This window comes from Paramisgurnus dabryanus, chromosome 20 (genome assembly GCF_030506205.2).
Source record: "Paramisgurnus dabryanus chromosome 20, PD_genome_1.1, whole genome shotgun sequence".
NCBI lineage: Eukaryota > Metazoa > Chordata > Actinopteri > Cypriniformes > Cobitidae > Paramisgurnus > Paramisgurnus dabryanus.
This window is the reverse complement of record NC_133356.1, coordinates 31,965,993-31,991,283: the sequence shown is the minus strand read 5'-3', so window position 1 is coordinate 31,991,283 and position 25,291 is coordinate 31,965,993. Positions and strand designations below refer to the sequence as shown.

General features: G+C 40.6%; 1 protein-coding gene and 1 long non-coding RNA gene across 5 annotated transcripts in view; both read left to right on the top strand.

The window, feature by feature from the left end:
- LOC135732225 (uncharacterized) overlaps positions 1-2,846 on the top strand; it is a 28,036-nt gene extending 25,190 nt beyond the window's left edge. For all 4 annotated transcript variants that reach the window (XM_065250154.2, XM_065250128.2, XM_065250162.2 and 1 more), the window contains one exon: positions 2,687-2,846. The gene's annotated coding sequence lies outside the window, so the exon portion shown is untranslated. The remainder of the gene's footprint in view (positions 1-2,686) is intronic.
- An 11,355-nt stretch (positions 2,847-14,201) lies between these two features.
- LOC135732217 (uncharacterized) lies at positions 14,202-20,621 on the top strand. The gene is made up of 4 exons (XR_010526722.2): positions 14,202-14,279; positions 14,377-15,091; positions 20,124-20,354; positions 20,454-20,621. It is a non-coding gene; the product is annotated as an uncharacterized lncRNA (long non-coding RNA).
- Positions 20,622-25,291: the final 4,670 nt, after the last annotated feature.

Sequence of the window (25,291 nt, the reverse complement as noted above, 5' to 3'; positions counted from 1 at the left end):
AGAAGATGCCAGTTTGTGAATCCGCAACAGTTCATAAAAGATGCCGGTTTGTGAATCCGCAACAGTTCATAGAAGATGCCGGTTTGTGAATCCGCAACAGTTCATAGAAGATGCCGGTTTGTGAATCCGCAACAGTTCATAAAAGATGCCGGTTTGTGAATCTGCAACAGTTCATAGAAGATGCCAGTTTGTGAATCCGCAACAGTTCATAGAAGATGCCGGTTTGTGAATCCGCAACAGTTCATAAAAGATGCCGGTTTGTGAATCTGCAACAGTTCATAGAAGATGCCAGTTTGTGAATCTGCAACAGTTCATAGAAGATGCCGGTTTGTGATTCTGCAACAGTTCATAGAAGATGCCGGTTTGTGAATCTGCAACAGTTCATAGAAGATGCCGGTTTGTGAATCTGCAACAGTTCATAGAAGATGCCGGTTTGTGAATCTGCAACAGTTCATAGAAGATGCCAGTTTGTGAATCTGCAACAGTTCATAGAAGATGCCAGTTTGTGATTCTGCAACAGTTCATAGAAGATGCCAGTTTGTGAATCTGCAACAGTTCATAGAAGATGCCAGTTTGTGAATCTGCAACAGTTCATAGAAGATGCCAGTTTGTGAATCTGCAACAGTTCATAGAAGATGCCAGTTTGTGAATCTGCAACAGTTCATAGAAGATGCCGGTTTGTGAATCCGCAACAGTTCATAAAAGATGCCGGTTTGTGAATCCGCAACAGTTCATAGAAGATGCCAGTTTGTGAATCCGCAACAGTTCATAAAAGATGCCGGTTTGAGAATCCGCAACAGTTCATAGAAGATGCACATTTTATGTAGTTTGTTTTATTTTTATTTACTAAGTGAAATAAATGTGCAATATGTTATCAACATCAGTCTCTAAATCTATTCTTCTTTGTATGTTATATATGTCAAAATCTGTGTAAATAGTAGAAAGGTCGCTGATTAACACTTGCAATTCAGTGTCGTGATGGTTTTAAAAAATATTCTGAAGGTAGTAAAAAAGGTATTAAAAAGTAGTAAATTTAACTTAAGGATTGCTGTATATACCCTGACCATATATTAGCCATATATAGCGTGGGAAAAAAGATGCGGCTTATAGTCCGGAAATTACGGTTATTATATTTTCAAGGAGGAAAGATGCAGTCTCATCAGTTCTCTCAACAACACGCAATCACAGCGGCCGCGATGACGTCTTGACGTCACATTTATTATTGCGCAGCCAGATGTGCTTGTGCTCGTGTTCGCTCCACTGTTTCAGCGGATGCTTTCGACAGAAGTTAGAGAGAAAGAAACAGAAACTAAAGAGAATGAGTGAGGCAAAGCAATGCGCAGGTACATCCAACAAGAACCTTGACGTTGTTTTAGTACCAAAAAAAAGGATTTTATTCCGGATCTTATCCCTTCCGAAAGTATTTTTAGCACAGGGGGAAACATTGACTGCGCCCAATAAACACACTTGCTGTCTTTGCACTTGACTTGACCACTTAACTACTTACATGACTTTTTCCTGTATTTGGCCCAAGTGTTCTAGTGGGCGTGAAGATTAAATTTATATTTTTATTTTTTTCTTTAAATAAAATGAATAGCCTACATAAATCACTCTACAATTAAAGGACAAGTTCGGTATTTTAGACTTAAAGCCCTGTTTTCAGATTGTTTATGGTGAAATAGAATGGTTTTGACTGAAACTTCGACATTTGCGGCTGCCCTGAGAATTTTTGCGTGTTTGTGTTTCAGCTCAGACTTCTACAATGGGTTTAATGGTGCACTGGAACAATCCTTCCTAAAATGCATTAAACTTTCGTTTACAAAGACGTGAAACTCACCGAGTGGTCAGGGGTGTTCACTGATATGCTCACACAAAAATCGCTCCAGAAGCACATTCCAACAGGTTTTATCGTAGTTTTTGCCAACTCCATTGACTTGTATTAGATGTGCTGTGAGGTACGGTATTACTCCGCACCGGGAACTTTGTTTCTATTCTTGCAATTGGCAAAGGCGGATTAGCGCCACCACCTGGGCTGGAGTGTCTATTATTCAAGCTCTAAGCGGAAGAATGTACGGGTGTGAGGCGTTTGGAAAAATAGGTCCACAAGTTAACAACGAATGCTAAAACAGCTGTTGGAAAGCATCTTTTGCAGCGATTTTTGTGTGAGCATATCAGTGAACATCCCTGACGTCTTTGTAAACAAAAGTTTAATGCATTTTAGGAAGGATTGATCCAGTGCACCATTAAACCCATTGTAGAGGTGTGAGGTGAAACACAAACACGCGAAAATTCTCAGGGCAGCCGCAAATGTCGAAATTTCAGTCAAAACCATTCTATTTCACCATAAACAATCTGAAAACAGGGCTTTAAGTGTAAAATACCGAACTTGTCCTTTAACATGAACTGAATTTAAAGATTATTTACACTTATCTGAAACTTTCAGAAGCGTAATTTTTTGCACCTGTAAAAACTAATGTTAAACTAATGTTCAGGGGTGGTACGTCTTTAAAATGAACAAAGTTCTTGAGAATCGTGATCTTTATTTTAAGCAGAAGAATGGTGATTCTCATTTTATAAAGAATCGTGCAGCTCTTACATATGCACAGACACGCGCACAAACACAATGTCAATATGTGCAAAATTACAACAGCTCACCATGCATGTTTGTGTGTTTTTGTGTTTACAGCAGCCATTGATGAGAATGCATCCAGGACCCACCAGGCATGGCCATGGCATGTACCGGTACCCGCACAACGACCATCAACGGTGTGGACCTGCCCTATTACAAGGGCCTGCGTGGGAACAACACCCTGAAAGGGTTCCATAAGTCGCTGCCCCAAATGATTCTAGGTAACCTAAGGGGGAAAAATACGTGTTTAATTGCAAAAATGCCAACACATGTTCCTTTTGTGTCATTCTGATAATACCTGTGGTTGGGATGTTCAGGTCCCCGCTGTGCGGCACGGCCTTGCCAGGTCTACCTCATCAGTGGAAATCAGGTGGAACTCCGACCGCAGCTCAGACGCCGTGTTTAAAACATTGAAAGAGAACTTCAGGCCAACATCCAGTCAGACGCACAGGGGAGTCCTTCTCTCTTAAAGGGAAACCAGGCAAGTCTGCGTAATATTTCTCTACGAGCTCCCCCTAGTGTCTGAAAGTAAATGCTTTCAAACACACTGTCGTAAAAACGAACTGTTGTTCCTCCCCCATCGTAACCAAGTTTATCAGCTTATTTCCAATTCAGTTATGTTTCCCTTCCGTCAAGGGAATTCCGGTATTTAACACTTTGGGCCCTATTTTAACGATCTGAAACGCAAGTGCGAAGCGCAACGCGCAAGTGAGTTTGTGGGCGGATCTTGGGCGCTGTTGCTATTTTCCCGGCATGAGAAATAACTCATGCGCCGGGCGCAAATCAATAAGGGGTTGGTCTGAAGTAGGTTCATTATTCATAGGTGTGGTTTGGGCGTAACGTCAAATAAACCAATCAGAACGCTATCCAACATTCCCTTTAAACGCAAGGGCGCAAGTTCCATGGCGGGTTGCTATTATTATAACGGATTTACCAGGCACACGCCAGGAGCGGTTCACAGCCGAGGAGACCGACGTTCTTGTAAATCCCAAGTTTGCCAGCATAAATCGGGCACGCCGTGTAACGGGAGGTGGATCTGCCTACACATGACCTGACGCCAGCAGAGGACATCGCTGCATCCACCCTCACCCCTGAAAGGGTTTGGGGGCTTTGAAATCGGACCCAAGAAACGCAAGCAAGGTCCAACCCCAAAGTACTCTTACAAATCAAGTTCATATACATTAAGGTTTCTTATGAAAACATTTTAACTATTATTTACATAAAATAAACGTAATACAGCCACACAACAAAGTTATGAAAATATTTTTCTCGTTATTTGCATGAGAATAAATAAAAACTATCACCACAATGCTCACCACTATGATTCCCCTTATCTCGTGTATTAATATTTTTAAGTGTAGCAATTTATGATTTGCAAAAATAACTGTTGCATCTGTGTAGATTAGATAAGCAAAGTGTATGCGCGTTGTGCACGCTATACATTATGGTCAAGCATGCGCCCTTAAAATAGCATAATGAACCACGCGCAACGCGCCACTGACTTTAGACTAGTTTTTTTTGGTTAGTAGCGCAATTGTTTTTTGAAACTGCAAAATAGCATAAGAGATGGTTTGCGCCGCAACACGCCTCCTTTTTGCGCTGAACCGCCCAGGGAACGCAAGTTCATTCCCTAGTTTGCTGACGTGCATCTGTGGAGGGAAAAACCCCGCTGTGCGCCGGCGCAAAATACGAATGATACATGCGTCACTGACAAAGTCAATTGCGCTGGGTGCAAGATAGAGCCCCATGAGTCTCATTTCTGGTTTGTTTTGGATAAACTACAGTGATGGACACTGAAATTTTGACAATGGGTTGTGTCTTGACATTTTGACTCGTTTTAAAGCGTCTATTGACTGCTTCAGAATGGAAGTCAAGGGCCATGCACAAACATGTCATTAAAACAACACTCAACGTTCATTTTCAAAACTGTACTACTCACCGAGTGGTTTGTGGTGTTCGTTGATAATTACATGAAGTAAAAAAACAAGTATGCTTTTACTTGTTGTGCGTTATTTAAAGAGTATTTAATATGCACTTTTTAAAAGTATACTTCCAAAAATATGTAATTAAGTTCAACTCAGAGCCAAAACGTCCAAAAAATATTTTTTAGGTGTATTTCTATTAGAATGGCGATACAATGCAATTGTACTGTAAGTTTCTTAATTGCTCAGGAATCTTGATTGTCAGTAGTGTATTTTAGTGCACTATTTTAGTTTTGTTGCATTTCTCTCTCACTCTCTCTCTCTCTCTCTCTCTCTCTCGCTCGCTCTGTGTGTGTGTTATCTCTTTGTGTATGTTTTCCATGAGGATGTCTGCAGTGACAATCCTCTGCCCAGGTTTCAGTAGCTGGAGGAATTCTGTACTGTGCTGCTGGAGGTCGGCTTGAGAGACCAGAAGCTGCTTCTCAACACTGCGCAGAGAAACTGTACATTCACATTGGGCGAAAGCGTTAACGCTTGACGGAAGGCTTGTCTGAAGCGTGGCCAACAGCCAATCACAGTGGCCACAGCACATGCTCGGGTCTTCCTTAAACATAATTGGCTGGATCTGCCTAGGTTATTTGCATAAGGCAATCTGATTGGCTGACGCATGCGTTGCCACTTGAAAAGTTGAAAAATTTTCAACTTCTGCCGCGAGCAACGGCACTGACGCGCCGCCGACGGATCCACGATTCAGTTTGGCAATGCATGACGTCACCCATTAAAAGTGAATGGGAAGCGTCAACGCTTACGCCCCGTGTGAATGTGCTGGAACAGAGTCCTCGATGCCTGGAATGCGGTGGAGGAACAAGACAAGCAGCCACAGAAATACCACCAGCTGTACCGCACACACTGGGGAAACACATTTTACTGCAGAACAAAATGGGATGACCTTGCAGACGCCACCGTGGTCCAGAAAGTGAAGATGGCCAAAAGGTACGCGCCAGCACTGTAGGACATCAGCCCGCAGCACAACCGGCTTATGTATGTGCTTGTCAAGCTGCTATGGCTCTTGTTCCAGCCCGAGAAGGCCAGCATCCTTAAGCCTATGACAGGATCCAGCACCGGGTCTCGATGGATGACCCAAGCCTGTGCAAGGCAGGCATCCCTCTCCCAAAATAAACACTAAAACGGTGAGGGACTTCATCCACCAGCAGGAGAGGCTGGTGAACCTGCATGCCTCCAGGCGGCCAGCCTTCATCTCCAAGACCACCTCTGTGTCTTCTGAAGAGCTGCCTACTACACCGTGCCAACCTGCCGTCCTCCCTCCATCTGACTACCCCGAGATGGAGTACATCCCCACGCTCAGCACAGCCGACACAAAGGTGTTAAAGGGAGGGACCAACATGCTGGTGGCGACGCCACAGCCTCCTCCACAGCTACCATTGCCTCTGCCGGTGAGGAGAATCCCCGCCACCATCACCAGGTCTGTGCTGCCCTTAGTCTCCCAGTTTGCGTGCCCCTTATCCACACAGGCGCCAATCCCGGTCACTACACCTGATGAGGGTGCAGCATCTCCCGACCTGTACGGCGTGTGGTCATACAATCCAGGGACACAAAAAGTGCAAAAAAATACATATTGCCCTGCGATTAACCGCTCAGCCTCCAAGGGACTGGAGAACAGAGAATGTAGAAACTATGAACGTTTTGTCTCTGTTGTGAATGGACTGGAGGAGTGAATTGCTGGCCCGTTGTAAATAGAACAGAAAAACTTCAAAAGAAAAACTATCTACACTATGTTTTGTGTGTTCTGGTCTTACAAGTGCCCTTTAACACGGCACCATTGGTCCTCTGAACTGTTGCCCTATTTATTTAATTAATTATGTAGCAAATGCTCTTATCCAAAGAGACTTACAAATAAATACAATATTTGTATAGTCCAGTACAGAAATGTAGAAAGGATTATTCATGATAGATATAGACTTGGAAGTGATTAGTATTAAAGAGTGAAATGTTAATATTTGATGCACTTTAACTTTTTATGTAATGAAACGGTTAACAAAAGCCATTGACTTCCATGATGTTGTTTTTCCATTTGTGGGTGAACGGTTTCTTTAGTATGTTCTATTCTATGGTGAAGATTTGTTTTATCATTAAAAAGTGTCATGTGTACAAGTTACATGTGTATATCTTCACAATGTTTATTTAAAAGGTTTACATTGCTTTTATTGAAAATAGTTTTTATTGATTATTGTAATATATGTTTTTGTAATATGTTCTATTATATCTAACTAAATAAAGTGATCATTTGTTTTATATGAATGAGGCAAATTACATCAAATCAAACTTTCATCATCATTGTGAAGGAACAATTACATGATGTTATTATTAGGGATGCACCGAATCCAGGATTCGGATTCGGCCGAATACTGGGCTTTTTGACGGGGTTCGGGTTCGGCCGAATCCTAGATTTTTTTTCCACCGAACCGAATCCTAGGCTTGCGCTACGCTGGTCGACGTCACGCGGCCGTTGATTACACACATCGGGTGCTGACGTGGAGATGAGCTTTTTCTTTCGGTGAGCTTTAGGGGCTGGACACACCAAAACTTTTAAACACGGCTGAAAACGCCTTGAGGACACCAAATGCCAGCTGTTTTTCAGCCGAGCGCTTGGTAGCTGTGATGCTTCAGCTGTGAGCCGGTTGGTTGCTGTGGTAATGTCCCGCCCCTCCTCCATTGTAATTGGACGGCCGTGTGAAAACTGACATTGACGAGCGGAGCTTCTCACTCAAAGTTAAATATTGTTTTCAGCGCGGAGCTGCTTGCTTATTGGAAAAACGAGCGTGTCGCAACGCATCGCTTTCATTATGCATAGGCTTATGGTAATTGTCAAAATAGTTTTCCAACTTGTCATCCTGGCATTATGTACAGTTAAAATTAAATAAAATGAAAAATACATGCTGTGGACGTTGTATAATTCATTAATGTGTTTTACTGTGTTAATGGAATAAGGATGCGAGTAGGATTCGGTATTCGGTTTCGGATTCGGCCGAATCTTAAACGGTGGATTCGGGATTCGGCCGAACCTAAAAAATCTGGATTCGGTGCATCCCTAGTTATTATATTAAAAAATGAACTTCCATAGTCAAATATCCATCCAAACTGATAAAGATACTTTATTGGTGTGGAAAATTGGGGTACATAGAAAAATGAATCATAATATTAGTTTATATACTTAGTTTATGAAATTGTGAAATATAACGTTACAATGTTAATCACTAATTTACTTGTTAGTAACTTAAATTTTTAATTGCGATTTCTTTATAAATTATTTAAAACAGAAATGAATGAACACTGAATGTACTTAAGCTGTATTGTGACACTATTTTCTTCTAGATTTGTGAGATAAACTTTGTTGCATTATTTTTCTATTATCATTTTAAGTTTTGAAACAATCTTTATTTTAAACAGCGCTATATACAGTGCACAGCATAATGAGTAATTAAGATTTTTCTCATTTTTTTAAGTAAATATGAGACCCATTTCCTTTCTTTTTTTATAAAATAGTTTTGTTAAACATTTATTTTTATTAGGGATGCACCGATACCTTCACCACTCTTCAAGGGTGTTCTGTGATGAGAGATGTTGAAAAAAATCATCATGCAAGTTCAGCACAGTTGGCTTAATCCGGGTGTAGGCAAGTTCGGTCCTACAGAGCCGCAGTCCTGCATTGTTTAGTTCCAACCCTAATCAAACACACCTGAACAAGCTAATCAATGTCTTTAGGATTTAGACATCAGGTTAGATTATCAGTGCTTAGGCTAAAATATGTAGGACTGCGGCTCTCTAGGACCGAACTTGCCTACCCCTGGCTTAATCATTAGAAAGTCAATCTGGGGACACCACACGACGAACATACAGTACAAAGGAGAGGCATGCTGTCATCCACAGATGAAGCCACTGGTAAAGCCAATGCACAAAAAGCCTTTTGCTAGAGCTCATATTGAGAAAGGTAAAGACTATTGGGTCTCTAACTCTCTATACTTTGGAGTAATGAGACAAATATTAATCCTTGTGGCTCTGAGGTGTTCCAAACTGTATGGTGTTGCCAGGGTGAGGAGTACAACGAAAAATGCATGGTACCAAAAGTAAAGCATGGTGGTGGCAGCTCTTCTGTGGGCTTGCATGAGTTCTGCAGGTGTCGAAGAGTTTAATTTTATAGGCGGCATCATGAATACACAGATGTAATGTGAAATACTTAAAGAGAAGATGCTACCATCACTCTGTGCCATTGATCACCATCTTTAACATGATTGTGATCCAAAACACACATCTAAGGTCACTATTTCATTTTAGAAGAAGCACAGGGTAAAAGTGATCCAGACCTCAATCCAGGTTGAGGTATTGGGAGTTCTAAAAAGACAAGCAGAACGTCATTTTTCATCCAGGATCTGAAAGAGGTCATTGTTCAAAAATGGAGAAAAAAAGATGTAACTGTATGTTGTCAACTTGTTTATTCAATGTCTAGAAGAATTAGTGCTGTTTTTAAAAAAAGAATGGAGGCCGTACAAAATATTAGATTGTTTTTTTTTGTAGGGTGTACTCATTTTTGCATCACCTCATTTAATTTAAATGTGTTATTTTTCGTGTCCTTAAGATGGTTATTGACTTTCACTCTTATGTTAAGAAACCTAAATGTTTAATAAAACTGGTGTGTAAAAATACAGCAAATTGGTCTCAAATTTACTAACAAATGGAGAAAAATCTTAATTTTTAAAGGGGGTGTACTCATTTATGCTGTGCACTGTAAATAAAGGTGACTGGATCCTGTCATAGGCTTAAGGATGCTGGCCTTCTCGGGCTGGAACAAGAGCCAGGACAAGCACATACATAAGCCGGTTGTGCTGCGGGCTGATGTCCTACAGTGCTGGCACGTACCTTTTGGCCATCTTCATTTTCTGGACCACAGTGGCATCTGCAAGGTCATCCCATTTTGTTCTGCAGTACAATGTGTTTCCCCAGTGTGTGCGGTACAGCTGGTGGTATTTCTGTGGCTGCTTGTCTTGTTCCTCCACCGCATTCCAGGCATCGAGGACTCTGTCCCAGCACATTCACACGGGGCGTAAGCGTTGACGCTTCCCATTCACTTTTAATGGGTGACGTCATGCATTGCCAAACTGAATCGTGGATCCGTTGGCGCCGCGTCAGTGCCGAGAGAGAGAGAGAAATAGAGAGAGAGAGTGTAGGTAAGTTCCAATGCATACAATGTCTTGTTTTTCATCCCAGGTGAAAAATAATTCTATTAAAATATACTTTAAAAAAGTGTACGTTTTTTCTACATTTTGTACTATTTTCGTCAAATCCAAGTATAGTTAAGTGTATTCAATTATGTATTGACTTCAACTGAACATCTTTTTTGACTACATTTCAATTGTAAATAGTATACTAAAATGCAACAAGACTAAAATAGTGCACTAAAATATACTACTGACAATCAAGATTCATGAGCAATTAAGACACTTACAATTGCATTGTATCGCCATTCTAATGGAAATACACCTAAAAATATATTTAGACTCTAAGTTGAACTTAATTTATTAAAAAGTACATATTTAATACTCTTTAAAGGGAAACCAGGCAAGTCTGCGTATTATTTCTCTATGAGCTCCCCCTAGCGTCTGGAAGTAAATGTTTTCAAACACACATAAAAATGAACTGTTGTTCCTCCACCCCTTGCAACACAGTTTAACCTTATTTTCAATCCAGTTGTGTCTATCTAAGTTAGGTAAGTAATATTTCCTTTCCAACTGATTTTTTTATTTTTATTGTGTTGTCATGCATAATAGTTTTATTTACCTTGAACGACCGATATGAACGAGGCAAACTACTGCTTTCGTGTTTTGTTTTTTATTGGGAGAGTGGGCATGAGAATAATAGAATTATAAATAAATAAATATAGACAAGCAAAGGGAAAACGTCATTCGTGCAGATGAACTTATAGACCTTACTAATATTACTTTAGACAAATATTTTCCTTCTACATCTATCTATCTATCTATCTATCTATACACGTGCCATTCTTCACGGACGTGTCCTGGCCAGGATTTTGGTGCGTCTTCCAGAAGTCGTATTTGTTGACAGCATACGCCATTCAGTTAAAAACATAAGACATGCAATCGTAGTTTCATTCTTACCTTAAAATTTAACTGTTGACTTACGGAAAATGCACCCGAAATTCTAACCAGGACGTGTCCGGGAAGAATGGCACGTATGGTCACCCTAATATATATATTAGGTCTGAAGCTCTTATTTTTTTCTTGGAATCTCCCGTCAAGGGTTTTCGATGCTTCTTCCCCGGCTCTGCCATTTGCAACAATCGCTAGCCGCATTTTGCTCGTCTGTCTCTGTGTTGTTAGCCGTAAAGTGATCCTGCTTCTCGCGATATCTGAGACTTTGCGAGACTGAAGGACACCGGGTCGGATACAGCGAACTTGCAAGTGGGGTATTCTTCCTACAGACGGTAGGAGCGGGTGAGAGAGTCTTCATTCGTCCGGTAATGAGTCATTTAACTGTATACCGATTTACGAAGATGATTTATTAACATAAAAATGCTGCCTTGTGTCCCTTTAAATAAAGCACAACAAGTAGAAGCATACTTGTTTTTTACTTCGTGTACTTCAATCATTTTTCTAATGCACTAAAGTATACTACTATTTTTACCTGCACATTAATTCTGTATTCTCTTTTATCACACAGAGGATTGTCCTCGTCGCTGTGGTACGCCTCTTCTGCTTTTGCGTCTTGGTTGGCCTGCCCAGGCTGAATGACCTCCTCCTCCGGCCCAGGACCGTCATTGACGATGCCCTTAAGAGAGAAGGACTCCCCTGTGCTCTGGCTAAAAAGAAATTCAAGCCAAAGCAGCTCGTCTGACTGGATGTTGGCCGGGGCCCTGAAGTTCTCTTCCACTGTCTCACCAAACAGCCGCTGGCATCGTGATTTAAGGCGATCAATGAGCGCCACTGAGTAGACTCTGTGGTGCCGGCCTCTGCCCCCAAACACTGCGTCCGAGCTGCGGTCGGAGTTCCACCTGGCAATTCCACTGATGAGGTAGACCTGGTAAGGCCGTGCCGCACAGCGGGGACCTGAACATCCCAACCACAGGTATTATCAGAATGACACAAAAGGAACATTTGTTGGCATTTTTGCAATTAAACACGTATTTTTCCCCCTTAGATTACCTAGAATCATTTGGGGCATCGACTTGTGGAACCCCTTCAGGCTGTTGTACCCAAGCAGGCCCTTGTAATAGGGCAGGTCCACACCGTTGATGGGTCCAATTTCCTTGCATCCAGGTGGGTCCTGGATGTATTCCAGGTGTTGCTGCTGGCTGGCCCACATCTCATCAATGGCTGTTATAAACACAAAAACACACAAACATTATTGGTGAGCTGTTGTCATTTTGCACATATTGACATTGTGTTTGTGCGTGTGTCTGTGCATATGTATGTACGTGTGTGTGAGATGATTTTTCTCATCAGGGGACATGAAGAGGCTGACACTGCTCTTGGCGAGCCCTGCTAGACCCTTGAGCTCTTCTATGACCAAGTGGACAAGACGAAATGTCTCCTGGGCACCGAGGGTGACACAACGGACATGATGTTTGAGATGGTCCCTGGGGATGTAACGCCTGACCAGATCCTCATCACTCACCACCTCCATTACGGCCAGGTCTTTGGCCCTGACAGCCTTGATGAGGAGCTGGAGGTCCCCGCGGTTAAAGGCCAGCACTGCCCCGACCAACGCAGACTTGAAGGCGCCGTACTTCGAGTGGGCCTCGGTCTGCAGAGCAGCATCAAAGGGATGAAGCCAGTGGAAAATGTCCAGCCTCACCACCATCCCGTCATCCATCCAAGGCTGGAAGAGCGTCTCCACGGCCGTCAGACCCTGCGCCTTGCAGCATCACCGGTCTATGTTAAGGATCTTGTGTACAGGTTGATTGACGAGCCGAAACCGCTTCATCACGCCACGGCACATGGGCCCCAGCTTTTCCACAGACTCCTTACAGGTGAGAACAAAGGACACGATCTTGGAGAACTTGTTCCCGATGCCCTTGCCCTCCCCAGACAATTTCTTCACCACCTACAACAAAACAAACAAAAACAGTTTAGTTTTGCATAATGTGGTGTTCAATGTGGTGCTTATGCCATTTTCAGGACGCTGTGGAACGTGGACAGTATCTGGCTCCGGTAGTCCTGAACATTTTCCGCCTCAGCCAGGAGGAAGGCGTGCAGCAGGAGCCGCGCGCAGGGTAGCTCTCTGGGAAGTGGTGCCGCCTGGAACTCCCCGTGGCCCAACGCAGAGACAATGCCTCCGGGTTTCACCAAGGCCATGAGGAGCGTGGTGTAGAGGTCCTTCCTCTGATAGTAGTCCTCCTTATGGTTCTCCTGCACTCTCCGTCACACCTTAATTACGGTGTTCCCCTCTGTGCGGTCACGCAGGAGGTGAATCACAGTTTGGTCCAACCCATATAGTCCGACTATGAATAACCCACTTCTACCTTAAATAACCTTGAATTAGGTAATATGCCAGTTTTGCCAAAATAACTTGAAGATGTATGATATTCAAACATGTAAGCACAGTCAACAGGTGTTTAGGATATATATATATATATATATCGTCTATTCTTGGGCTATGGTAGACGTGTATTAGACTTTCACTGACTATTATTTAGCCTTGTTTTAGCCAAAATTGCTTGCTGGGTTGTATCCAAACCATTCGTGGACCCCATTGACTTCCATAGTAGGAAAAAAGAATATGATGGAAGTAAATGGGGTACACAAACAGTTTGGTTACAAACATTTCTCAAAATATCTTCCTTTGTTTTCATCAGAATATAGAAATTTATACAGGTTTGTAACAACATGAGAGTGAGTGAATGATAACTGTGGAGGCTAACCTCTAAGCCTCAGCATGGATGGCATGGTGTTCCTGTTTATTATAAATATATCAAAAAGAGGTATCATAAAATAGTTCTTTGCCCAGTGTTGATTGATAAAGTGCTGTTGTGCTGATAAATAAATTATTGTGGCAGACTCACGGCTACGGTAAGAACCGTGTGTTCCCCACCCTCCACACCTTTCTCACTAATTACCACACCTGTAGATTTATCTACTTTCCAGTGATGTGCTACACCCAGTGCAATACTCCCCTAGTGGCCAAAATAAGCAATAACTAAATTAACCAAACTAAAGTTGAATATATATGGCTCCTACAATAACAGAATTTTCATTTTTGGGCGAACTATCCCTTTAAGTAATCAATAATGATGTATTTATTACTATAATAACAGGCGTGAAGAGACTAGGCCTTACCCGGATGTGGTAACCAGACTTGAAGAGGTATGTGTTGCCTCCGGCCCCAACTTCAGAGAGCACCACCACACCCTGATGGGGTGCCAGACGAAAAAACGGCGGCAGGAAAAAGGCCTGTGGAGTGGGGATGCCGCCTCTAACGAAGCCGGGTGGCTCGGGGGGTAAAACCACATCCGGTCTGACTTAAGGATGCCCTGCCTTGGAATGACGCCCTAGATGTCCTTGTAAATTTGGACTGCCATAAAGAGGCCTCTCTCGCTGTCTTCCTTCAGCCAGGGGATGTCTGCAGATGGGATGCCATTGGATTCTTCCCACAGCCACACCCAGCCTTTCAGCTCCACCTGCAACACATCACATTTAGTTATTTATTTTCCATAATATGGTGGGGGTTAGTAACCAAGGGATTTTGTGAAATGCTTTAACATTGCTTATGTATGTTGTGATTTTACACTTACAGAATAGTCACTCTGTGGCAAGGTGGTGGCAGACGCAGTCTGGCTGTTGGAGGTCGATGATGGCTCCTCTGGGCGAGCATCAGGGGGAGACTAACCAGCCTTGCTGGTGGAGGACAGCAGGGGCTTCTTGTGCTTGCTGCGCTTTGCCTTCTTGCTCGTTACGCAAAGGAGTCTGTTCAGGATGCTCTGCAGTTGCTGGCACGCTGGTGGAGAGCGGCAGCTGTTCGGGACTCCTGACAAACACAGGCTGGCTGGTGGAGATGGGCAAGAAGACTGTGTCGTCCAGAGCGTCATTGGACCATGACAACTGGGAGGTGGCAGCGGCTGCAGGGAAGCTTGATTTATTTAACCATTATTTATTTAACACACCACACTTCTTACCAACTTTATTTACATTTCCTTGCATTTGTACATACATACCTGTACATACGATCTTGTATTTTGTCTTTTTAAAATATATATTTTCTTTTTTTAATCTATTTTTTGCATATTGTGTATTTTATTAATTCTAATTGTATTATTTTTATTGTCTGTATCCTGTCACACTTATTCTGTGCTGTAGAAGCTCACCAAAACAAATTCCTTGTATGTGCAAACATACCTGGCAATAAAGCTCTGACTGATCCTGGTTCTCTTCTTGAAGAGCTGGAAGTGGCGGCAGGAAGATTGGAATCTGGTGGAGGCTTCTGTGAATTACAGGGAAGTTTTAGCTTTGAGGTTTGTCTTAACATGGCTTGTGTTTAGTAACAATCACGGCTGTTTAAAGTCACCGTGGCCTACCTTTCTATCGAGAATGTAGCGCCTGAAGCACTTCAGGGACTTGGTGGTGATGTCCTCCTCCTCCGGTCATTAATGGGGTTTTTTTTCGGGATGCCGGCATTCTTTTACATGCAGATCAATGATACTGAATTGTCACATAATATAATTAATTTATGGAAAAAGGAATTATGAAAAGTGTTGATTCTGTTTTATGCAACACACTCACTACTTAAAGGTGCTCTAAGCGAATTGAAGCGTTTTAGACCATAAAACATTTTTTGTTACATACCGGAAACATCTCCTCACTATCTGCTTGCTGCCTGTCCGCTGATCAAACTGTAAAAAACCGCGATCTCTGTAGACAGCCCAGGCTTCACAAACGGCAATATCAACAAATGGCCAAACCTAGCAATCCCAAAACAAAACAAAGTATTCCAGCCAATAAACGACAAGAAGGATTTGGGGGTGGGGGTTGGGCGCGTTCATGAAAGCACGGAAGGGAGGGGGAGGAGTTAGCTACGCTCTGTCTGTTTGAAAACAGTTCAAACATCAACAGGAAGTGACGTCGCACATTATTCGCTTAGAGCGCCTTTAATGTAGCCAACATCATTCTTGACCAGCCATTTAAAGCTTTGGCCGAGATACTGACCGAGTTGAACATTTCTCAACTTTTCAAGCGGCAACATGTGCGTCAGCCAATCAGATTGCCTTATGCAAATAACCTAGGCAGAGCCAGCCAATTACGTTTATGGAAGAACGGAGCATGTGTAGCGGCCACTGTGATTGGCTGTTGGCCACGCTTCAGATAAGCCTTCCGTCAAGCATTAACGCTTACACCCTGTGTGAATGTACCATTACTCATCAACAACCGGCAAAACCAACATCTCGCTAACTTTTTAACGTTTACACATTGTAAAAAGCACTGTAATTATGCTCTTACATATACGTGCATAAATTGGAGGAGTATAATTAAATGTTACATATACTAATGTTTATATTTTAAAATAAATATTATTTTAAATACTGATTAGATTGTGGTCCCTAACTGTCTAGCAATGTGTGTTTAAATGTAAACTAAAACAAACGTTTGTCTTTATAAAAGTTTACATTTCATAAAGTTTATTGAGTAGGCTCGCATGATTTTCGGTGGGGGTCTTTAAAAAAAGAGCCAAGCTCCCCTTTTGCACCTGCACTCACTCTTGTATTAAATAAATATTTATCTGATTGTAAAGTAAAATAAAGTTTATGGGGCAGTTTCCCGGAAAGGGATTAGACTAGTCCTAGACTAAAATAAATGTAAGAGCTGTCCAAACTGAAAACAACTTGCACTGACATATCTTAAAATACATCAGTGCCCTTTTTTTTTGCTTCAAAATGCACACAAGTAATGTATTTAGTAAGGCATGTTTGTTAAAACTAGTTATATTTCCTAATTACACTAAGACCTAGTCCTGTATTAAACTAATTCCTGTAACCACCCCTATAATCTTTTAATATAATTTCTTGCCATTTTTTTATGTGCCTCTCTGGTAAAACACTGGCCCCTCCTTGGCCCCCTAGTGAAATTTGTCTAGAACCGCCACTGCCCACTGTACAGTATTTTACATGAGGTGATATAGAGATTTATAGGCTTTGGTCATAGTGGCAATTAAAAATAAAAAGTAATATTGAAAAGAACTTGATTTGGGCATTACCACAGATCAAGCTATTATTTTAGCCTATCCTTTTGAAAATTAACCAAATGTTATTATAGTAAAAGTGTTATAACCAAGTTTTTTGGTGAAATGAATGCCATTTGAATGACCAGACTGTGTTACTACAAATACCACGAAAATTAACCATGGTTTTACTACAATTAAAACCAAAAAAAAACATGGTTACTGTAGTAAAACCATGGATACCACAAAATAACCATAGGTTTGACAACCATGTTTTTGAAAAAATATAGTTACACCACGGTATTGTAGTAATAATAATATAGTAAAACCATGGTTTTGTTGATAGTAATCAATACACCTAAATAACATGGTTACTACACTTTTACCACAATAAAACCATGGATACTTTTCGTAGGGGGAAAGCATGGTTAATTTGCGGTTACCATGGTTTAACTATATCCACCACGTTTTTATTTTATTTCATATGTAGTAAAACCATGGTTAAGTTTCATAGGGACAGTCAGTGAAACGGTCAATGTGTAACGATCTTGATACCGGACGCTTCGTTGTCACGCATCATCGAATAAATAGTTAAATCACGTAAAGTTAAGCTTGTACTTTGACATAATATTATCGTATTTCTCTGTTTTTACATGATAGTATATCATTTCTTACCTACCTTTAAATTATCAATTCTATTTCCAACCAGTTAGTCGTCAGGTGAACGTAGACGGTTCGGCTCTCTGATTGGCCTGCCCTAGAGTGTACAGTGAACGTACACTCTGACTGTGGGCCAATGACGGGCCGTAATTGTCTACGTTGAACGTAGACTTTTGCACTTAGCTAAGTAGAAAAAGGTGAAAAATATGATTAAAAAAACGTGGTGCAAGCACGAAAAATACATCTTATTGAAATACATTATGTTGAAAATCGTTCTGAGTGACAAGAAAAAAAGGGAAATTCGTGATTCAATTACATGACTGTCAGACCTGCCTGATAAACTTGTTTTCATAAAGGGATTGTAAGAAGAGCATCATATTCCATTACTATTAACCTACACCGGCCCGTGGGCGTGCCCTAGGGGCGTATCTACGGGATTCTGCACTTTGTTTTACATCAGTATTCAATCAACAATCATAAACTTTGCATCATTTAAGCTAAAACTCAAGATTCATGTTCTGAGCTTGTTTTTGCGATCAGTACACTGGAGTGGAAAGAATTAAATGTAACGCAGACGGAAGGCATAATATGAATGTCAGTAAGTGCTAACTTACTTACATATCACATCATATGGTCTGATCATTTCGGACGAATCCAAGAAACACCACAATACATTGCAACGTATAAAAGTCCACTCTTTAAAACGCATCCCACATTTTAATCCAAAACAACGGAAAAAAAAATAAGACAAAATCCTGAAAGATCCGCGCTTCCGGTTAGTATGATCGATCATGTTTATTTAAAAAAATATATCGATTCTTATCACTGAAAAGTCACGTCTTCCTGCTCTGCATTAGAATCTTCCGAGCAAAACTACGCCTTATGTTTCTGTATTGTCCAATCAGATAAGGTTTGAGAACTTAAAAGTACAGGAAGCGTACATCGGCTAAGCGAGGTGTCATTTTTCACACCTTAGTTTTTGACTGGATGAAGTCAAAATGAAGCCAGCCAATGTCTATTCAGCAACGTTTTGATTGATGGGGTAGTAACCAATCATGAAACGATTACAGGGATTCAATTTGCGTCTGTAAAATGCGACATCTGCGCATATACGAAGGCGTGCGTGCTGTGGCTAACGTTAGCTCAGAGCCTAAAGATACGATAAAGATTTCTCCAGAGGTTAGATATAAACATCTCCATTGTGGATCGTCGACTGCAGATTACTTTTTTGTTGTTGAGAGTGTGAGAGCCAGAGATGCATCGACCAGTAAAGGTGCTGTTTAGATACAGTAAGTTGTAAAAGTTTGTCTTGTTATGTTGTTCATGTATTTACAGTTTTTTGTTTCATATTGTTTTTGATCATAAAATTAACAGTGGAGATGACTAACGTTAAGGCACGAGTTTTATATGGGTTCATTTTTCTATGACATCATGTTATGTAAATGCATATTTATGAATCTGATGCATAAAAAATATATAAACACAAGAAAGTAAGATATTACCAGCAATGGTGTGGAATTACCAGCAATGTTGAGCATTATAAGCATAAGTTATTTGGCAAACATAAGGCATTTGTAATTATAAAGCGTTTGCGCGCGCGTGCGTGTGTGTGTGTTTTCTCATTGCGATGTAAAATACATTTACATTTTGTCATTTAGCAGACGCTTTTGTCCAAAGCGACTTACAAGTGAGGTAAACAATAGAAGCAATTTTCCCTGCTGAAAAAAACAGCATACCAGCAAGACCAGCATATGTTGTGTTTTGCTGCTGGTTTGCTAGTGAACACCAGCTAAACCAGCATCAAACCAGCATCAGCACCAGCATTAGCACCAGCTAAACCAGCAACAAACCAGAATTAGCACCAGCTAAACCAGCATTAGCACCAGCATCCCATGCTGGTCATACCAGCATATGTTGTGTTTTGGTGCTGGTATGCTGTGACCACCAGCTAAACCAGCATAAACCAGCATAATTCCCATGCTGGTCCATGCTGGTTTGATGCTGTTTTTTTCAGCAGGGTTGGCAACACAAGAACTAGGGCTGCACGATAAATCGCATGTGTTTGTCACGCGCATCACCTCAGTAATGCCGGTTCCTTGAGTAGTAGTAAATCGGCATCAGCTGTTTTCAGATGGAGCAGCTTTAACTACACAGAGCCGTAGTTCACTGACAGTCGGGGCAATTTCGCATTTATTATCGCTGACGTATCGCCTGCGATATGGATGCGATATGGCCCAGCTCAGGGAACTACGGGTCTGTGCAGTTAATGTCGCGCCATCTGAAAGCAGCTGTTGGAGATTTAATACTAATCAAGGAACCGGCATTACGGAGGTGATGCGCGTGGTATCGCATGCGATTTATCGTGCAGCCCTAACAAGAACAGCAATACATAAGTGCACTGGAAATTGTCTCATCAAGTCCAACACAATATACATAGCCAAGGGTATGTTAGTATTTTTTATAGGCCTTCAACTGACACAGATAATGACTGGAGTCTGGAGTCCAATCCCGAGCGAGCACATTCAACATAACAAGTATATTGTTATAATGTACAAATGTTTTTTTTTCTGAAATAGTTTTGTGCTTTTGTGTGCAGATAAGTTTTGTATTGATAGTCATGTAGTATGTAGTGCTCTTTCTTATGTTATCATGTGTCTATTTGGATTCTCCAGGTGCACATTTTTTGTTTGGATAAAAGCTCACAGAAACTAAAACCAGATGTATGCAGCTTTGCCAGGCGTGCAGCACCAGCGTAAACCAGCTAAGACCACTCTTCTAAGCTTTCAGCCTGGTAAAGCTGGTTTTTCGATCTGAACAGCTATAAGTGGACTCTAAAAACCTCTCTAAAACCAGCCTGCTACACCAGCTCAAACCAAACTGGGAGACCAGGTCAACTAGCTTAGGTTGGTTTTAGCTGTTTTTCAGTAGGGATATTCATCCATATACTAAAGTTATCATCATTGTGATATGTCTTTGAATAATCTCTTATTATTATCACACAGGTCCACGTGCTCATCTCCACTCAAACCTTTGCAGAGAAATGAAACAGTGACTGCAATATTTTGGTAGTGGAAACATTTTTTAAGATCTTTTCCTCTCATCTCATTCAGTATTTTGTCTACCACAATGAACCTTTTTAGTCTCTGTGGTGGTTCTTCATGTCAACATGTCAAATGTCCTTTAATGTTTTTGGGAATTATAGTGTTTAGTGAATTTAACCCTGCAGTAAACCCAGCAATATGTAACTCTGTTGATGCTTTAACTGCTGTAAGGGATGAGGGATTATAATCTTACTTAATGTCTGTTTTTGACTGACTGCCAGTGTTTAACTATTTGATATGCGTGAAGGATTTTGAGCAATTAAAAAACCTTTTGTATGTATCATGCATTAAAATATATGACCTTTGATGCTTTTTGATGATTTAAATAAAATCTCCATACAATCTGAGCTTGTCTGTGTTTTGCTCTCGACTAATACTCTTTTTCTTTTAACATTACTGGTAAATAACATAGTGCCATCTAGTGGTTGTAAATGAATAACACAATAGGTCTAAATATATTAATACAAAATAGCATCTATACATACTGTAAAATACATTTTAAAAAGTAGTAATAAGCATTAAGTAAGACATATTAAAGAGTTTTGATGGGATATTCATATATATCTACAATAAAAAGTCCAAAAGTTGTAAATTTTTTTATTTAAACAACACAAGGGACATACAAATATATATATATATAAAAACTCATCACAGTTGAACCGTAAACAGAACAGAGTCATTAAACTCCATGACAACCATACTGTAGAACGGGTCGTTGTCATGGAACCATTATGACATCACACTCGGTGCCTATAAAATGCTGAACCAGAAGAAACCGGTATCATTTGACTAGTGATGGTCAACCCGGATCTTTTTAAGGATTCGGGTTATTCTGAGTCACTCACTAATATGATCCGGGTTGTGCGAGTCACTCGAGTCACTTGAGTCACTTGGTCAAAATCTCCCAATTCCAATCGCTAAGTCATACTAATGCCAACCAAGCAACTCGGATCACGCGTGCAGCTACGAGTTTAAGACTCCTCTGCTCACAAGAAAGGGCTTATGTGACCTGAGGAACTCGTAAAAAACATGCATGCCCGTGGTAACATTATCAATAACATAATTGTAAAAGTTTGGTGTGTTTAGTTTCATTTCATAACGACAAATATATCAACACCACATTTAGAAGATGTCAGGCTTGGTTGACTTGGACGTGAGAGGAACGTGTCCTGTTTCAGATTGACTTAAAAGATCCACGATAGGCTTCGGTTAATCTTGTGAGTGAGTCCCAGACAGAGCCGCTCGCCCGCTCCTGCACGGGTCCTGTGAGTGAACCACTCACGTCACTCTGAGTGACTCAGTCAACAAGAGGAGCCGTGTACGTCCGTCGGTGGCGGGTCTTTCCAGCAGCACTGCTGCAGCAGTCCTCGTATTTAAAAATGTTAAACATTTGCAGCTTCTACCCAAAACATTGTGCCAGTCAAATATTTCAACAGATTAGCCTACATGAGTCAGTGGGTTAACAACACGAGCAAGGTTTCTCCTAGCCCAGGATTCAAGCTCCATGAGTTGAGTCACTCTCTGTGTGAATCCCCGAGCCGCAGACCAACTCATTGTCGCGCGCACGCATCCCTTTGTACTCGGACTCGGAGCTGCAAGAAATAATGATCCGGAATAGCAGCTTTTGGTTCACTCGGTACCCCCAGTCGACATTTGGTGATGTAAATTAACTCGTTGTTGCAAGTTATAGAACCTATGGCAGCTTATGTAGAGTTATTTGTTGTAATTCTGTTGTAAACATTTGAAGAGCTTTGTGTTTGATACAATTTCTCATTTTTAATGCAAAATCTGAGAGGACTCAACTGACTCGGGTTAATGGTCACTAAGGACTCATGGTTCTCGAGTCATTTTAGGGATCGGGTTAAATGATCCGAGTTTCGGGTGACTCGCTCATCACTACATTTGACTGATCTGAACGCTACTGTACAGATTACCAAGTGAATTTGCAGACTTTCAAAAAGTTCGCAACTTTAAACTGCTTGACGCACTGTGTACGGAGGACAGTTTACTTAGATTTCAACCCTCTGTGAACCGAGTCTAAGCACAGTTAAGTCTGCAGTTATTTTCTGACATCATGTTTCGTCCTGTAACACCATTGTCCGACAAGGACATGGAAGGAGATGTCGAGAACATGGATTTTTTTTTGCCGAATGCTGTGCCGAACTTTGACTATGTCCTTGATATCGGACTTTCGTCAAAATTCGGGCGCGCTGCCGGTGGTTTAAATCCATGTGGAGGAGAGGAGGATGATGAGGAGGAGATGGTGGATGTTTATCCAACACGTACTGAGGCGAAACGCCAAAGAGGTAAGATGCAAGTTAAATCAAAAAGTCTGTTGATAAGTTTACATACAGTTATTGTGTTGTTAATGCACGTGTACATGTAGACACACCAGGTGGTGCTCGTGAACTTGACATTTCACCCGCCGTTTTTCTTGACCGGCAGAATACGCAGACAAATTCTGACTCCATTAATAAAAAAAAAACGACCAAAATTAATAAAACATCCCCGCAATTTAAGATAAGAATTACGCCGTATGAGGCCTTGTTTTTTAATATCCCTCACGAAAATGAACTATGGTTTTTATGTGGTAAAAGTGTAGTAACCATGTTTATTGGTGTATTGATTACTATTAGCAAAACCATGGTTATGTTGTGGTAACAATGGTTTTACTACAGTACCGTAAACCATGTTTTGTTAGATGTAACTGTAGTAAAACCATGTTTAATTTTCAGTGATGTATAACATAATAAATAGTTAGCAGTGCATACGACAGTTATTCAGACTGCAAATGTTTTGTTCATTTACGGAAGCCGGTTGTGTACTATTTTTATTTTGGCTTGCTTGTTTTCTCATGATCACAACTTAATTTCTCGTTATCTCAAGTTAACAAAATTTGTATTTTTTGTGATGTGATGAAAGCTATGTGTACTTAATATGTATATACATGAACGGGTTGTATTGTTTGAAGACAGCAATTTTGGTAAATTAGGGGATGAACAAATTACGTTTTACTTAGATTAGGGATTCGCTTAAGATGATCGATTCATCAGTATGTAGCTGGCAAGTTGATAGTGGTGAATTTAGGGACCGTCTCTAAAGTTAGATAAGTTTCAGCTTTAAATATTTTAAAAAGAGCGTCTTAAATGATGCATGTCTATGAGTTTGACACCCTATATCCATTTGTTGCACATGTCACAATTGATCAAACTTTGAAGGAAGTTAAAAGAATCAACCTCCTTGAATAATTCTAGGCATAAGATGCTACCCCAAAATACTTAATTATCAAGAAAAGGTACAACACACAGTACTGCATCAGCAACATGTCTTAGAAATTAGCCATAGAGATTCCCTATGCTGGTCAGCAGCTAGTAAAACAAAATACACTATAGTTAGGTTTGATTTGTGTAATCAAAATACATAATTTTATTAAACTATACAATGAGTTATATCCAGTGTTATCCAGTTAACATACTGTAATTAGATGAGTGACATACATACTTTAGTCTTATATTAAGTTTTCTCAACGTGGGCACCATTCTTACCCCTCTCTCTCTCTCTCTCTCTCTCTCTCTCTCTCTCTCTCTCTCTCTCTCTCTCTCTCTCTCTCTCTCTCTCTCTCTCTCTCTCTCTCTCTCTCTCTCTCTCTCTCTCTCTCTCTACAGTAAAATATAAATGTGCCCACTCAATTGTATAATTGCAAACGCGCAAACAGAAAATACATGCCATCGTGGAAATAAGATAAATAACATATTACTTGAGGGCTGTTTAGTTTGTTTAATAAAATAACAAATTGTTCTCTGGCGCTTCAAAAAAAATCAAATCAAATTTACTTGGCCTTCAAGGGGGGCGGGTCGAGCCGTAAGGAGGGGCGCCCCCCTTATATAATGGTAGGGGAAACACTGCAAACCCAACTGTGTTCATATGTTTGTCAGCTATACACTTTTATTTTTTTATTTATTAATATAAACTGTCAAATACAATTTAAAATAGAAACGTGTACGTTATTACTTTAAAGATGGTCCCTAAATTCACGCACATTATGGGGTGGTTTCCCGGGAAAAGTTTATCTTAAACCATGACTAGGCCTTAATTTATTTAGGAAATATAACTAGTTTTAACAAACATGCCTTACTAAAAACATTACTTGTGTGCATTTTGAGGCAAAACAAAGGGCACTGATGTATTTTAAGATATGTCAGTGCAAGTTCTTATCAGTTTGGACAGCTCTTAAATTTATTTAAATCTCAGACTAGTCTAATCCCTGTCTAGGAAACCGCCCCCAATCGTTATATTTTTATTAGTCTTTATGTAATTATTAGCTACACGTATGCATCAGCAGTTCACTTTAAAATACACTAAATATTATGGACAGGAAATTACATTATGACATTTGGATCGTCAGGAAACAACTTTTTGTTATCTCGAGATCACCAGAAATGAAGTCATGATGATGAGAAAACTAGCAAGCAAAAATAATAATCGTGCTAACTCTCTCGGCTTCCTTACAATTTAGACAAAAAAGAGCTCTTTTCCAAAACGCGATAAATGCCATTTTAAAAAATTAGTTTGTCATGTCATTTGGCTGTGTACTGAACCTATTCACTGCTCCATGAATGTTTCATGTCAAATCACTACATTTCCTTGTTCAAATGTAGGTACAAGATATCACATTTGCAATCATGCTGATATATATATATCAGCATGATTGCAAATATGATATTTATTTTATACAGTTG